We start from the raw sequence: 18,875 nt of genomic DNA on the forward strand, positions 1-18,875 counted from the left end.
TTTCATGGATGCTTATTCAGGATATAACCAAATTCCTATGAAACCCAAAGACGAGGAGCACACATCGTTTGTCACAAATCAATGGCTATACTATTACAAAGTGATGCCTTTCGAGCTGAAGAACACTAAGGCGACCTATCAACATCTGGTTAATATGATGTTTGAAAACTTGATTAGGAGAACCATGGAAGTATATGTAGATGATATGTTGGTGAAGTCTAAGCGGACTAACGACCATGTTCACCACTTGGACGAGATGTTCCAGATCTTGAGGAAATATCAGATGAGACTGAACCCGCTTAAGTGCACATTTGGCGTTGCTTCCAAAAAGTTCTTGGGCTTCTTGGTGAACGAAAGGGGGATTGAAGCCAATCCAAAAAAGATCCAAGCTTTACTTGACATGAAGTCGCCATCTAAGATAAAAGAGGTGTAGAGTCTCAACGGCCAGATCGCTGCCCTCAGCAGGTTTGTCTCCAAGGCCTCCGATAAATGCATTCCATTCTTTAATACGTTGAAGCAGGCAAAAAATTTCCAATGGACAGAAGAATGCGAGGTCGCCTTTCAATAGCTGAAAGAGTATATGGGACATACCCTACTTATGTCCAAGCCAAAGGATGGAGAGGAGCTGATCATCTACTTGGGGGTGTCCCAATACGCTATCAGTGCGGCACTAGTGCGAGAAAAAAATAAGGTATAATACCCTGTGTACTAAGCAAACCACAGACTATTAGATGCGGAAACCAAATATACACCGATGGAGAAGCTTGCCTATTGCTTAGTGGTGGCATCAAGGAAGTCGTGCCCTTACTTCCAAGCCCATCAAATTGATGTGTTGACCAAATACCCGCTGAAGCAACTCATACAAAAGCCCGACTCATCCGGCCGGTTACTCAAGTGGGCCATTGAGCTCGCTCAATTCGACATAGAGTACAAACTAAGGTCGGCCATAAAAGAACAGGTGCTGTCAGATTTTATTGCGAAATTCACAGGACCAACAGAGGGAGAGATTGAGTCTTTAGAAAGTCCATCCTAAGAGTTATATGTGGTCGGATCTTTTAGCAAGCATGGAGTCGAAGCTGGGATTCTGCTAATAAGCGCAGAAGGGCATAAAATTCCATACGCATTGAGATTTGGTTTTAAAGCGACTAATAATGAAGCAGAGTATGAGGCTTTGTTAGTAGGACTATGCCTGGCGAGAGAGGTGAAGGCAAAGTGACTGATGGTCTTCAGTGATTCTCAACTCGTGGTATGTCAAACATGAGGTGAATACCAGGCGAAGGGCTCGAAGATGGTGGCTTACCTCCAAAAAGCTCGAGACTTAATGCGTACCTTTGAGAGGTGCGAGGTGAGACAGGCGCCAAGGAACCAAAATTCACACGCCGACGCTCTAGCTCACCTGGCATCAGCTTGAGATGCGGAATCCTTGGAAGCCATTCTGATAGAGTTCCTAACAACACCAAGCATGGAGGATCAAAGCGAGATTTTAGCAATCATAGTGGCCCCATATTCATGGATGAAGCCCATTATTGACTACCTACATAAGGGAAAGTTACCAGATGACAGAATAGAGGCATGTTGTGTGTGAGTTCGGGCGGCCAAATACTACCTTCATGATGATATGCTCTACAAAAGGGGATTTACTGCCCCCTTGTTAAGATACCTCGATGACCATGATTGCTAGACGGTACTCAAGGAAATCCATGCAGGTCACTGTGGAAACCACGCTGGGGGGTTATCCTTGGCTCAAAAAGCACTTTAGCAGGGTTTCTATTAGCCTACAATGAAGCAGGACGCTGCGAATCTGGTAAAGAGATGTGACACGTGCCAAAGATTCACAAAGATACTATGAGCTCCACCAGCCTATCTACAATAGATGAGCAGCCCGTGGCCCTTCGCCATATGGGGCATGAACCTAATTAGCCCACTCCCAACAGCTCACGCGGGATGCAAGCACGCTATAGTAGCGGTTGATTACTTCACTAAATAGGCAGAAGCGAAGGAGCTCGCACAAATATCCAAGATAAAAGTAGAGAGGTTTGGATGCTAGTCACATTAATTAATGCAACTCACGCACCATCGCTTGGCCATCTTCAACCTCTCGTTTGATCCAATCCAATGGTCGGGTCATCAGATTGCGATAGTATGTTGATCCTTAGACTTGAACCGACACGATTGTTTTGTGTATTGGTGTAGGGGATTTGTTGATGAGCCAAACCATCCAATTGGGAGGTGGGAATGTTCATCTATATGGTTTCATATTGTTAGTATATGGAGACAGATGTTGGAAATAAAATTTGTTGCCCTCATTGGTATTTGATAAGGTGAACGTCCAATGTGATCTATTATTAATGTGACGAGACAGTCTCTGACTAGGGCATATTGAAAGTTAGGAAAGGTGTTTCCTAAGGTGTCATCTAGCCACATTAATGAGGTCTAACATATAGTTACTAAGTTTGTGAATTTGTTACTCCATGACTTTTGCTCAGTCGGGATATTAGGTGATGGAATGATTATAGCACATAGTAATCGTTAACTATAATAGGTTTACTTGAAGTGAGACTTTACTACCACCTATACTGTCTTGAACCGTTACTAGGTGTTATTCAAGAACTCTCGAAACATCATCAGAATTTGGAGATGTTCTGGTGATGGGTTAAGGGGTTAACTGATACTGAAAGGGGTTTCGGTGTTATATGATTGCTAGCAAGTAGTGGACCTAGAAAGTTACACGCCATATAGTGTTGTGTTTGGTATAGACATCATGTGCCCAATATGTCTCTTAAAATGGTTGATCAAAAATTGACCCTTGGTTCCCCTGCCAATAGTGCATAGTAAAGTGCATTATTGCACTGCATTATTAAGGGAGGTAGCGACGGATTCGTGAGGAGATTTCAATTTGGGAGAAGAAGAAAATAAAGGGGGGGATTGTTTAAATAAGCAGAGGCAAGGCCTTTGCCTTTTCTTTGTCACTCTCCCCTTACGCTACTCTATTCTTTTTCTTCTTCTTCTTTCTTCTTGCTTTGCTTCCTTTGAAAAATATTCTACTACCAAAAATATCTTACGTGTAATTATTACTCGTAAAATTTTGAGACACGAGCACTGGTGATATGCAAATCCTCTGTGTCTTACACCAGAAGATGTGACCGGAACAGTACCTTACTGCATACTAGGTGTGAACAGATTAGGACCACCACAACATAAGGTGGATACGGTCTCAGTACATAAATTATTTCTATACCCTAACCTTATATCGGACAATAGGTATGAGATTTATTTATATTCAATTATTGAATATAAATGTTGCTTAAATACCCAAGTTATGTATGACATATATTATCTTTCGCTGCGTGTATCTGATACAAGGTAAAAAATTTATTTTTGACGATACTGCTGTACTAGTGATTCCCTCTAGTGGTATCAGAGGCTTAGCTTGGTATTTAATGCATATATGCGGATATATGTGTCAAATATTGCATTTAATCGGCGTGTTGGTTCTAGCATCCAAACAACATGTTCTAATTGCTTCATTTTTATGGTTGTGCGATAATTCGCATTAGACATTAATACGGGGATTTATATATGTTTGTTTGGATGTCAAATTGTATTATTTAACATATGCATGATAAATGTTTTCAAAATTGTTTTGAAATAACGGAAGCAGATGTATATACAGGATAAGCATAGGCTTGGTATGAATGAATGAATTTTACAGGGCTTCGTTTGATTTAATTCAAATATGTAATAATTAATTCATTTTGCTCTGTACTGAGGCATAAGCCTCTAGTAGCTTTTCTTAGTCTTTATTTTATAAAAGTTGTAAATGAAGATAGCGTCAAGGAGTTAATTACAGCAGAAGTGGTGAAGCAATAGTCCATCAAGGAGTTGATGTGTGACATAGTTTAAACTCTGGAGGCTTAAGTTTATTCTGTGTGCAAGCCCATGGTCATCCTGGTTAATTCTTTCTTTATTTTATTATGCAATGGTTGTGTGATGGAATAAATGATGGAATCTGATGAGACCTTAAAATAAAAAGTCCAAAAATCTTCCCATAAAATTAATATTAGATCTAAATGGTAAATATGATTTATCTTAGCTTTCCATTGTCGTAGGGGTTCATCAGTTTGATTAGGTATGCCCAAGTAACTAAAATGTGAGGGTGCATTTCATGAAAGATTGTTTGATCTCTCCTATTAACCCCATGAGATGGGACGGTATTCAACGGGTCTCACCTAACCAAATAACTAAAATATGAGGGAGGGTGATGTGTGATGTTCAACTCATTGCACTTAGCCAGGCAGTGGGTGGAATCTAACTAGTTTATCAAGGAAAAAAATTGTAAATGTGAGGTTTATGATGGGTTAGAAGCTAAAAGTCGAACTCCACATATGATGTGGTGGCAAGTGTTGCCTACTAAGACAAGAGGAGAGGCTGTGACGAATGGAGCAACTTTAACAACAACTACTAATACAACCTATTCACGCCTCTCAATCTGAAGAAACTGAAGAATGAGAGGTGCCCCTGGCTCAAATAAGCAAAAGAGTCAGGGTAGAAGGAAAGGGCACAAGTGATGCTGGGGCCTTGGCAAAACCAATAGCGGTCGACCCACTCGACCTTCCCCTTATTATCTTTTCACTAGTGACACCGTCACCACAGGCCTCCAGGCAAGTTTATGAGAAAGGAGAATTCCCTGATTTGCCTTCTCCTTTAAGTATGGGCATGCCCGACAACTAAGGCTAAGGGTGCGATAGAAGCAAAAGTTGAGGAAGCAAAGCCTAGATGGACAGATATCACAGCCAGCACCAGGCTATTTACCGACTTTCACTTCCTCGATGAATATAATGCCCATCTCGAAGAGAGTTAAAGATGAAATCTTGTGCACACCCGCATCTGCTTATAGCCTATTAACGAAAGATAGATTCCTTTCTTGCACCAGCAGTTAAAAGGGCACGAGATTCAAATGCGCTCAATAGTGCCTGATACCAACTCAATGTTAGAACCTAGTGTGGGAACGCGACTAATCTATGCCACCATACTCCCACGCTATGAATGGGAGTTCATGAAGCGCACATTGGAAGGCCTAGACATTGCAGAACAACATTTGATGGAGGTACGTACTTTTTAGCTTATTTTCTTTGGTTGGAGCGATGCTCAAAGTTTAACTTGTTATTGTTGTTTCTTATGTTGAGTGTAAAGAGGCAGGTTATGGGCGCTGCTAATGCATGGGCCAACCTAGCTTGAGCCGAGGCTAACTGGCAAAAATGGATCGACGAAGGCATATATCTTCAGGTGGAATGCAGCCACTTGGAGCACAAGATGAGGGATCTCAAGGTCTATAGGTAAAAAGCCTGAGACCTCGAGAAAGATAATGAAAGGCTAAGGAGGGAAAGAAATTTATTTAAGGATGAATATGATTAAATAAAAAGAGAGCGTAACCAAATAAAGTTGGAATTGGAAGAGCAACGACAAATAACGGAGGCTATCCAGGCTACCAACATCACCCTCACTGAAGAGAATAAGTGCATGATGGAGGGAATAGAGCATCGACATGCCTAACTCTAGGAGGCCAAAAGGAAAGTTGAAAAGGCTGCATGCCACTTATGGGAAGTGGATGTCAACGCTATTCAGGTTAGGACAGTAAAAGAGTACAGGGTTTCTCGGGCTTGTTATGCAAGGAAAGAAGAAAATGCCTCGGACTTCATGAAGTACGGATTCTACTTACCCTAAGGCTATTTGGAGAAGAACCGTCCCAAGGAAATATTCCCCAAACTAGTTTACACCTTGGAAGCCATGGCTTGCGTCATCCCTGATTGGAGTGAATTTGGAGATCTTGTCCCACTTACACCAGAGGACTACCTAAGGGCTGGCTAGGCGGATGACTTATCCAACCTCACGGTTCCATTGAGTCTGTTTATGCTAGAACTTGTTGTAAGGTCTAATGTGTTGCCAAACCCTAGTTCAGCAGAAGCATTGGAGACAATTGATGCCCTCTAGGACATCGACATACTACGTTTGGACATTTTGGAGCAAGGGTAAGTAGGAGGTACGACCATTCCCTTCAATTAGCTAAACAACCCTCATCCCTCTTAGACTTTAGGATGTTTTGTTTCCTAGAAATCTGATGTATCTAAACTCCCAATCATTATACTTTGATCCTCCTATATTAATGAAATAAGAATTTTTTTGAGAAGATGCACTCAGTGTATGGTTGGTCTAGTGACTTTTCATTTGTATGCACATATATGTTTTTCATATTTATGTGTGTATGAAAGTACAGTAATACAACAAACGAAATAAAATGAATGCTTGTTGAAAGCAATACCTAGTTGCTTATAATTATAAGGACATACGCAAGACTTGGTTGTCTTAAATGAGGCTTGCATATTTCTTGGGTGCTTGCACACACGCATAAGAAAACCCTGCTCCCCAGTGTAGCTATCTCAGGGATGTCGGTATGCCTCGACCTTTAAAGCATAAGGTAGTCACATAGAAAAAAGCAAACATTTGTACCAACAATAATTTTAGTAAAGGTATTTGCTAAATGCGAGATGAAGAATCCTATTAAGCATCCAAAGCGTAAGGCTAACTGTTGAATTCACTACTTTCACCACGATTAGGGGTTATGAGCCATGTCCTGAATTCCCAGGCTACCTATACTCACATATCCTATTGAGGCCTAAAGAGTGCCCATGCTCGTCCTAGTTATTTAGTCACGAAAGAGCCTTAGCAGCGGCTAGTGCTTGCCTTGCGAGAATAACAAGAAAAGGACACTAAGGACTTGCGCATGTCTACTTGAGTAAGGTCAAACCAGCATAGAAGCATAAGACTTGCTCATTGGCACCCTAGCGTGATGCAGGAGTTTAATATCATCTCACTATTGAGCAACGAGCCTCCGCATGTCTGTCTGCGAACTTACATGTCATATGAGAATGTTAAAGAAATGTTATTAGTACAATATTATACCTGGCCCCCTGTGATGGTGTTAACGTATGGTAGTCGTTACTTTTTTGCACCCTACTTTTTCCCCTAGTCTCTATCTCATGCATTGAAGTATTTAAAAGTTTGGAGGGGGCGCCACCATTTGATTCTTTGCATCCAAAGACTAGAAAATTATCATAGGAGGGCGTGTGCCCGATTGTTTGTATACATAGGTGAGATTTGATCATGTGGATAGAGCATTGGATTGGATAGCGTGGGGTATGCTTTGTAGTTCTCTTTATGATACTTCCTGCAAAATAAAATAGGTAGGCGGAGTATATCAATGTTAGTATACGCATGCACCCCTATTTGCTACATGCTATAACACACCAGGAGGTTTTACGTGGTTTGATTCATTTAGCCTACATCTATGGGAATACAGGGGGGACACATGTGCATTTCACTTTGGGGAAGTTTACAAGTGCATTACAATTTACACAAAAAAGGAAGAAAGATATCACTTCAAATGCGACACGTTCTAGGTTTTTCGAATAGCTTCCACTTGCAACGTATGAAGAATACAAGTTTTGGGGCCTAGCATCACTCAAATTTGATAGGGGTTTTCCTAGTTTGCTTAAAGTTTACCCTTTTCAAGGAGAGCACCAGTAATGGTTGCCTTTTTGAACACCAAGTCACCCGGTTGCAAGGATTTGTCTTTAACACAACTGTTGTAGTAATTGGCCACTCTTTTGTGATATGTTGCTAGTCGAACGCAGGCTTGGTCCCTGAGCTCATCAACAAGTCCAAATTGCTACATAACTATTCTGAATTCTTTTACTCATCAAAGGCTAAAACACATGGGGATTGGACATCAACCTCTACTGGGATAAGGGCTTCAATTCTATACACAAGATTGAAAAAAGTCTCACTAGTGGATACCTAGATGGTGGTGCTATAGGCCCACAAGATAATGGGAGTTCCTCTACCCAATCACGCTTTGCTTTTTTCCAACTGGGTTTTAAGATAGTAGAGAATTATCTTATTGGTTGCTTTAGCTTGGCCATTCGCTTATGGATAAGTAACTGACGCCATGTAGAAATGAATTCCCCATCTACTACAAAATGCACGAAAGGTATTATAATCAATCTGCATGCCATGATCTATGTTGAGAATGCAAGGGATCCCAAAGTGGCAAATGATATCCTTCCACATGACCTTCTCCACTTTCTTTTCCATTATGGTGGCCAAAGGTTCTACCCCAATCCACTTGGTAAAATAGTCTATAGCCACGAGCAGGAACTTGTGCTGTCCTAAAGCGATTGAAAAGGGACCAAGTATGTCTAACCCCCATTGTACAAAAGGTATGGGTTGAAATATCTACTAGATTTTTGCCATAGGCGTAGAAGAAAATGGGTCATGTCCCTAACATTTATTGTATGTTCGAACCTTTACAGAAATGTCCTGATGAAATATAGGCCAGAAGAAGCCTACCTTTAAGACCTTTGTAGCCAATGTTTTTCCCCTAAGATGTTCACCGCAATCTCCCTCATGTACCTTAGTAAGTGCCCGTTGTGCCTCCTAGGAACGACATGGAAAAAACTTGGCTTGTAAAGAGCACCACCAATGACCACAAAGCAAGCTACTCATGTTCTCAACAACTTGGCCTTTGCTAAGCTAGTAGGAAGCTCCCCTGAAAGTAAATATTGAGGAATTGATGAAACCAATCATTTATCGCTTCAATGAACTACAACCGTTTTATTCTCACAATTCTCGATGCATGGTCATTGTAGAATTTCTATATGAATTAAGCGCCTAGGGGTATCCTTTGTCACAACCAATTTGGATAGGGCATCAGTGTGTTGGTTGAGGGCACGATTAACTTGAATCAGTTGAAAATCAAGAAATAAATGGGCTAACTCTCGAAGCTTTTGATGATACTTGGTAAGCGTTGGATCCTTGGCTTCATAAGTACCCTAAAACTATTACACCACAAGTTTGAGAGTTGTTGTAGGCTATCACCTGATATGCTAATATTTCCTACATATTTTCTATACCATTCTTACTTAACTTTATGCTTAATTTTCATTCTTTTATATGTTTTTTATATTAATTTTTGGTAATTTATCATTTTGATAGAATTTGAAGGAAAAGTGAGAAAATGATCAAATTATGGATTTTTGTTGCTCAATGGTCTGATTAAAAATAAAAATCACACAAATTAGATTTTCAAAAAAAAATCTGAAAACAATATATGTGAAAGCTCTATATGCCTACTTTTCTACGTTTCAAACGGTGCGCAAATCTGAATTTTCTATAAAGAGTTATGATTGTTGGAGTGACAAAAGATCAGAGCTGTCTAAAAACCAATATTCCCTACGAATTTTTATTCTATTTTCTCCACGTTAGGCTGATTTATAGATGAATTAAGGGGCATTTTTAAGAGTTATTAGAGATTTATACTTCATGAAGAATTTTTCCTAAATTGACCAAAGAAGCTTAGCCCAAAAGTCTAATAAAATTAAGTTCATATATTACAAAAATCCCTAAATTGAAATTCTTAATATTTTGAAGGATTATTTTGTATTTTTCCTTGAGTGTGGGATTTAAAATTTTGAGTGGGCATGGTTGGCATGAAACATGGAGGGGGAAGTTAGGGAGTAAAACATAGAGGAGGAAATTAAGGAGGTAGGGTATGGTTTGACCCATGTTTTAGAAGAAAATTAAAGAAAAACAGAAAGTGATGAGTATAAAAAGAGAAGGAATACTGAAAAATTGAAGAAGTTGGAGAAGCGAGAGAGTTTTAAGGAGTAGAGAATTGGAGCATTCTTGATGGAAAATTTCTTCGATTTTCTTCAAAGATTGGTGGCAACATTTTTTGAGAAAGAAATTCTGCAAATCAAAAGAGTTTTTATTCTCTTATTCTATTTCATTTAAATTATACATTTATGTTCATTTATTTTGTTACGGATTTTATTATTTGTAATATGAACTAAACTCTATAACTAGGGTGTTTTGATGTAACTTAAATATAATAATTTGATTTTCATGAATTGATTTTCTTTATTCATGCAAATGTTTATTATCGTGCTTAATGCTATCAAATACTTGGTCAATATTTGATTGATATGTTGATATAGATTTAGACCGGAAGGAAAAATTTATAACTTGATTTAGAAAATAAACACCGCAAGAATATAATTGGAACATAAGTAAAAAATTTGACTTATGTGGCTAATTATCTTTGCATGAATAATTAAATTTGGATTGTCAATTATTTAAATTAAATTAGATTATTTAGGTGAAATTGAAACACTGCAAGAATATAAATTTGCTCTCCAAAATTTGAACTTCTTCATATTTACTTTCTGTGTTATTATTTTATTTTCTTAAATTAATTAATTATTTGAATAACATTTGAGTTAATATAATTTTGGTAATTATCAACCAATCCTTATGGAAATGATATTTTTACTCACTATTTTATTCCTTGTGCGATCCATACACTTGTGAAAAATCGCTATCATCACCCTCTACATTTCTAACTTCTTAGCAATAGCCAGGCCAACAATAAGGGCTTTGTACTTCGCCATATTATTCAAACTTGGAAAGGTGAATTGAGTGGAGTACTCCAAAACTTCACCCTCATGAGAGATTAATACAATGTCGGCTTTGCTACCGGGCACATTTGAAGCTCCATCAACAAGCAACCTACTTAGGAGGAGACCGTGCTTCAAGCTTGGGTACATGAGTGCATTGAACTATGAAATCTACCAATGCTTGACCCTTAATAGCCTTTTGCAGCTCAAATGGAAGATCATATTCGCTAAGCTCAATTACCCATTTAGTGAGCCTGCCTTTACATTTTGTCTACAGTAGGATCTGACATAAGGGCTAATCAATAAGCACGACAATCATGTGCAACTAGAAATATGGTCTAAGCTTTTTTGTTTCCATAATAAAAGCTAGAGCTACTTTCTCTGTATATGGGTTTGCAACTTTGCTCCATGCAGAACTCAACTAACATAATATATTAGCCAATCAACGTTATTAGTGTTCTTTAACAACACAACACTGACAGCTGCATGATTGACCCCCAGATAAAGATACAACTATTCCCCAGTCTCTGGTAGAGTTAAAAAGGGATTTCTCAGAGATAATTCTTCAACACCTGAAATGCTTATTTGTAATTGTCATGCAACTGAAAAATCCCCCCCCCCCTTTTAACACTTGGAGAAATGCAAACTTTTTTTAGCAAAGTTGGAGAGAAAGCGACTGAGGGTTACAAGATGGCCAATTAACTGCTGAACATCTTTTACAATAGAGGGAGATTGCATGTCCAATATGGCCTAGATTTTTTCTAAGTTAGCTTCAATTCCTCGCTATGTAATAAGGTATCCAAGAAACTTGCCCGGGTGAACACCAAAGGCACATTTATTAGGATTTGGCCTCATGTTATATTGGTAACAGACTGTAAACACCTGTGTAAGCTTCACAACATGTGGTTCATCATGGCGGTTTTTAACCACGACGTAGGCCTTTATAGTGGATCCCAACAAGTCCTTGAACACTTTATTAATCCACCACTGATAGGTTGGCCCCACATTATTTAATTCAAAGGGCATCAAGTTATAGCAGTATGTGCCTTTTTTAGTAATGAACGAGGTTTTTTCAGCATCCAACAAAAACATACTGATTTGATGATACCCAGAAAAAGAATCAAAGAAACTCAACATATGATAGCCAGAAGTGTCATCTACTAGGCGGTCAATTCATGGCAGAGGGTAAGAATCCTTTGGGTATGATTTATTTAAATCTGTAAAGTCTACACACACTCGCCATTTTTTGCTAGACTTTCTAACCATTACCACATTAGCGAGCCAATCAGGGTAATAGACTTCACGAATAAATTCGACTTTCAAGAGCTTGTCAATTTCTTTTTCGAGGGCTAGCAACTTATCAGGTGCAATGTTTCTTTTCTTATGTTTGACAAATCTAGCTCTTAGTTGTACATTCAATTGATGGGAGATCACCTAAGGGTTAATTCTTAGCATGTCTGTAGGAGTGCAAGCAAAGATGTCAGCATTAGCCTATAATCATTAAACAATCTCCTACATCTCCTATGGTGGCAACTGGCTCCCCACATAAGCCAACTTCTCCTTATTTTCCTCATACAAGCTCACAAGCTCTAAGGCTTCCATCGACTAGGGCTTTAGTGTTGCCTGCTCGGAGATTGACATGGTTTTAGCTGCAACATTGGGAACCTATTTGCCTTTTGCATTCTTGGTGGACGAAACATAATGAATTTGAGCTTTCTTCTGATCCCCCTAGACTTGTCCTACGTCATTGGGAGTCAGGAATTTCATCAAAAGATAACCCGAATGAATAGCTACCCTCATGTTGATGATGAGTGATCTACCAAAAATGACATTGTAGGCAGTGGATAACGTTTTTATTACCATAAAATTCACTTGGCAAGCCACACTCTAGGGATGCACGCCTAGCGTTATTGGAAATTGTACAGACCTTGCCACAGGTATGACCTAGCTGATAAAGTTGTACAAAGGAGAATAAATAGGCTTGAGCTAATCGTGAGCAATGTGCATTTACTCAAAATGGTTCCAATAAATCAAGTTGACAAAACTGTTGTTGTCCACAAGAATCCGATCAATCTATGCTTTGCAATTACAACAAAGATAATAAGGGGGTCATCATTCGACATGATCGTGTTCCCTTTATTGGTGGGAGTTAAAATTATATGCTCATCGTCAAAATTTGCCCAGGCCACAGAATCTACCTGAAGAGCTTGGCGTGTATACGCCTTTTTGGAAAAAGAAGAGTCATTAGCCAGGATTTCTCTACCAGATACAACATGAATGTGCTCCTATGTCAGCTCATATTGTCTGTAAGAGGTGCAGACATCCCCTTTCTTTGGGGTCTCTTTTATTGTTGTTGCTGAGCTCTCTGTTGTTGGTTGCCACCACCACTGGGTCCTCCTCCCCTTGGGCTACAGGATACTCTGGGGGGCCTATCTGGCTATTGTAGGTTAATAAAGTGTGGCCTTCTTTGCTGATCTTGTGCCTACCTAAGTCGGTCCAAGAGAAACCAATCCAGTTTGCCCTCTCTAACTAATTGCTCGATTTAGTCACGCAGAGCATGACACTCTTTTGTCTTATGGCCCAAACACTAATCCTATTAGAAGGTGGGGGGAAACTGATGAGGTCGGTGTGCCCCACAGAGGAGAAGATAGTTGTGTGAGAATTGGAGAGAAAAGTATATGTCTAGAACCAGACTGAGAGAGACGTGTATCTCTGGAACCTGGCTCGGCCAAAATCATCAGATCTTGGGGCCTTTACATCACTTCACATAGACCTCACACTAATTAGCCGCTCTCGCTTCCTTGCCCCCTCACCCAATTGGGACTTGCAAGTGAATAAAATATCCAATTGCACCACATATCTATTGGCTCAGGCAAACAGGTCAGCCAATGTTGCTGGTTGATTAAGGGCCAAGGACTTCCTTAGCAGTAGAAGAGTGGTTCTTTGCAGAAAAGTTAAAACTGCCACACCAATCAGCAGATCCTGAACTTCCAAGGTGACATTCCGAAAGCAATCTATGTACTTTCGCAATGTCTCATTAGACCTTTGTTGAATACTAAGAAGGTAAGTGGGATCCATCTTTGTCAAAGGATTAGTAGCAAAGGCTGCGATTCACTGCATAGTTGCTGGAATGAAGTAATGTAACCAGACGAAAGCTTGATGAACCAAGAATGGGCATACTCAATTAGGAATTGAGGAAAAACCAGGCACATAGTGGCATCATTCCATTTATGCAGATACACCAAGGATTCAAACCATTGTGCATGATCTCTTCTTTCGGTAAATTAATGTAACTACAGGAGGTTGAACTTTGGAGAAAGAGAGTGGCTTAATATTTCTGCAGAAAAAGGGACTTTTCGAGGCTGGTTATCACCTGGAGTTATCGCAACCATCTTTCTCTCAAAGACTTCTTCAATTAGCTTCTTAATCTCGAAACACCATGAAGCTAGGAAGGCTCAAAGATTAGAGTCTCGTGTTAGCCTCCACACATCTTTAGTAGAGGTAGTACTCTCCATCGTTTCTTCTCGTGCAACTCCGTTGCTGATATTCTTGTGCCTCTCCTGGTACGACTTGATGTTCTACTATATTTTACTCTTGTATTTGGTTTTGATGATGAAAAACAAATTATTTTTATATCTATACCCTTAAACAAGCTATGAACATGTTATTGCTATTAAGGATTCAACCTCAATTTCAAATGCTTTAACTCACTTATACACACCCACATAAACACAATACCCCTTTTATACAATATCCATAATACACATAACACAAATACACACACACATGTATATATGCATATGCAACTCGACAACCGCCCAAAAAAATTTAATTTTGACTTTTCCATTCTTCTTCCACTTGACTTTTCAACCCATTGCTCCCTCTCTTAAATCTCTTCCAAATCCTTTAATTCCTGACATGCATATACTTATATATATATATATACCCTTCACTAATACCTTTTATTTTAATAAACCATTTTCCTTTATATATTTATTCACACTTAACTCAAATGTCACATTTAATAATCCAAAAATCCATAATCCCATTTATCCATATTTCCAATACCATAATTCAATATTTAATAGATATTTTCACATACCTTACTCCATTTTGACTTTTTCAATTTTTAACTGGCTTTGCCTCTTTCTTTGACTTTGATTATTCTTGCCTTAATTTTCTCCTATAAGATCATATAGAATTCTTCACAAATCATTTTCTAAATAAACAAAATTCAACTCACATAAAAATATTACCCGAGCAACCTAAACCCAAATACTGGTCATTACAGTTTCTCCCCCCTTAAAAGAATTTTGTCCTCAAAATTCTCATCATATTATTGCATGCTTAAAGGCAGGCATGACTTATTACCTTCTTAGATCTCAATTAGTCGGTTCAGCCTATGGTTTTGCTTTGCTACTAAACCTTCACCTAAGGGGTTATTTGGTTTCTCAATACTTTCTCTTTTGGATATTAAATATTAATGAGTAACCCTTACTATAACGCGTCCCTTTAATCTCTTGATGAGGACGTAACTATCCTCAAATGCTATCGGCACATTGGTTAACCCAAGGTTATCTTTAAATATTCATAATCATCTTGTCATGGCCCAACATCATTTCAAGGTTATTTCATACTTTTACTTCACTTTTATTACCTCAACCACACTCTTATTTAATTTTCAAAGTATACTCTGGCTCCTTGTAACTAACTATTTTTTTGATCCTTTTATCTTAAGCACTATAGTCTAACTCATTCCCTTTAGTATAGGAGCATCCCAAGGCAACTTGTTTGGGCGAACTTAACTTGTATGCATGCAACCTTGCAATTACATCTTGGGCCTTTGTAGCTTAATTTCTTTCAAATTTCCTTTGCATTATTTATAACCATCCCTAACATAACTAGGCAAGCAATGGCCTCAAGTAGAAGATCACTTCCAAGGTTAACCTTCCCACTAAATGATATTGACATACTATGTATATTCTTCCTAAAGAAGCAATCAGTTACTCCTTTTTTATTTGACATTCACACAACAAATGTTCATCAACATATTTGGGTTTACTTTAACTCCCCAAGTCTTCCGCTTCCATTTCATTGTTATACGCCATGCACATACTTCAATCTTTCTCATAACTACAGGTGCAACAAATTACAACCATACCATCCGCTAGAGCAAATAAGTTTGCATGCCACTTATAGTGACCTTATCTTAGCATTACCTACCCTTTCCTTCACGAACCTCATAGGGCACTTCTAGGAGCTCATTTGGGCGGGTAAAGTCCTTACCTGCTAAACTTGTGTTTTATAACCTCAAACTCCCGTAACTTAACTTTTCTCTTATTTCCATTTTTGTTCCCCTTACATTTTTCCACTGTGGAGTACGTCTATTCATTCACATAGCTTCTTTGGTTACAGGGCCATCTCCCAATTCATTATGTGTAATTCACTAGCTAATCTATGTAAGTCCCGCATCTTCCCTGACCCATTACATTTAATAGCTGAAAAATCTTAATTCAAGTTTAAGGCAAATGCACCATCCAAAGTCTTATATGATTATGTGGCTAATAACCTCAAGCATTAAATCAAAGACTAACTTAGTTTTCCTACCAAAGTGAAGGAACCAATTTCCTTACCCAAGCTTTTGACTTGTCAAGCCATTTTCCAAGCCATTTCCCTTGACTAATCGCCCTAGACTTGCTAATGGGTAGCTACAATTTCTCCCCACATACATTAAACTTCATATATTCTGGCTTTTCAAACGCTCACATTTAATCCCTCAATGCTTTAAAATAGCGGAAGGCTTAAGAATTTATGTCTAGCAGAAAATGGTAGATGAAACACAGGAGACGAGCAATCGTTTGCGATCGATCGACTGTTCCCTACTATCGATAGACAGCTTGCAGCAACCTCTTACTAGCCTTCCCATTTCAATTCCCCAAATTCTCTTTAATTGATTATCGTCTCAATCATCATTCTCACTCCCTTTCTACATTAACTTCTCAAACATACCATATGTATAATCCCCTATTTATACGGGCATCAGTTAATTAAACCTTCCATCTTGTTTTTCCTTGTTGTCACCTGCACCACATATTCCCTGACTCCACTCGCACATATCATTGAACTTCTATCTCCGCTACGATGCATAATAATTGCCCAACTGCACACATTTAGACCTCTTCATTGCCCATTGAGTTTCATTAGTTTATCTGCTTGTTCCTTACTCTCATCATATTCAATATCGGGGTGTTAAAATAATGAATTCAAATCCAAAATTATATATATATATCCTAAATCCCCAATGGTTTTTGGCCTATTAAAGCACAATTTAACCTCATACTTTAATGCATTATTTATTCCTTTCCCACACATAACTATAAGATTCACCTCATAAATATCCGTCAAATATGTTTAGGTTGAGACTACACAAGACTTCCACTTGTTTATTTATAAATACACTATACCACAACAATTCATACCCACATTACTAGCCAAAGGAAGATAAATACATGTACCCTTGGCACTCAACCTAGCACCATCGAATCTTCCTAATATTGATACGAACGCATCCTCGCTAGATAGTAGTCTACTCACCCACCCCTCAACATAGGATATGGCCTTATTCACTAGGTAGCTCCCTATTGTGCACCTTAATTCACATCAATTAATTAATTCATTACCTATTCATGTCATTCATACACTTGTACCATGTGATGTATGTTGCCAAGTTGAGCAATGATAGCTTGTGCATCTAGATTTTAGAGTATTGTGCCCTTACATATGGTTGATTCCTCAATTGATTCATTATCTAGCCATTGCTTCAAATTAGTGAAAATGTAACAATCTGCTCTCCCAAGACATGTCACTATTCTGGAATTTTTTTTTTCTTGCAACACCCCTAAAATACCATATTTAAAAATCCCTAAACATATATGTTTAGCATTCCAAATGATAAGTTAAGGAATGACAAATTAAATACTTGTGGAAGTAGAATCGAAACTTGATGTGATATTACAATCGCAAAAGAAATCAAATTGTACAATATTGTTCTCAATAACCATACAAATTACAATATCCGACAGACAAATTAACATATAAATATAGTTGTAACATGTCACTTATTATCAAGATTCTCACAACTTGTCCTAGCACAAGTGTAGGACTTATTACATGACTACTAGTACAATCACATCTCAACAATCTTCTTTCCTTTTCCACTACTTGTCTCACCTAGAATGTTGAATATTCTAGGGACAAAGTCTAAATTAAAAGATAAATATTTTAAATAAGGGTTTAAAATAATTTTCATGAATGTATGATGCATAGACATGAATAAATTGACACCCTAGGGTAGTTTTTGTTAGCATTTTAGTCCTGGCACAGAACCCTCGATAGTCATCCCTGCAATCACACACGACACAAAATACTTCTACGATCATTCCGGCAAAACTCAATTAGGGAAATGCAAGTCACGTTACTAGGACAACATCTCATCCCACTATGGTTAACATGGATGACACAATTATTGATATGCCAATAATTTCATGCCCAATGCAATATCACAATTACTGAGGCAATATAACATGCACATATATGACAAGATTCACATAAATCACATATATTTTGACAATCCTTATGAAATTCATGCTCAATTTAGGTAAATCATTTCACGTATAAATTTTTGGAGAAAACCTCTCACCCTAATCTAACTGTTAAGCTTTCCTAAAATTCGTGCCCTGCCTCAAGACTCGTGCCTTGATATTTTTTCTGACCAAATTTTAGAAAAATTAATAAAATTTAATTCCTTAATTTCCCATAATTTTTCCATTTGTTTTCCCATTTTCCTATCTATTTTTTATTTTTTTCTATTTTTTTCTTACCTCATGCGTCTACACGTGCTCGCACTCACATGTCTTATTCGGCCTTTCTCTTACTGGCCAACGATTGGTTCACCTTATTTTCCTTGTTTTTCTTCCTCTTTTTTGCTCTTTTCTTCCTTTCGAACACCATGGACCCCCTAATGGTTTGAAAATCTGGCCAAAATAACCCAAATAGGCTAATTCTCGTGCATTTTCAACGACCCTGAACTTTTCGGAGAAGTTTTGAAACCCCTTCAAACCAATACTAAAATCTCTTAAATTCTCCTAAAATCTTCCTCATCCATTGGATATCAAAACCCCTCTATTAATATCCTTCAATTTCTCCCAAAATGTTCGAATTTTTCAACTGAAAATCGATGAAACCCTCGGCTAAAACCCGATTATTTATAGGCATTTATATCCGATCCTTTGGCCAATCAAGTTGCCCCCTGCACCGGACGACCTTACCTTAGGCCATGATGGCCTAGCCCCTATCCGGATGTCG

This window comes from Diospyros lotus, chromosome 9 (assembly GCF_014633365.1).
Source record: "Diospyros lotus cultivar Yz01 chromosome 9, ASM1463336v1, whole genome shotgun sequence".
NCBI lineage: Eukaryota > Viridiplantae > Streptophyta > Magnoliopsida > Ericales > Ebenaceae > Diospyros > Diospyros lotus.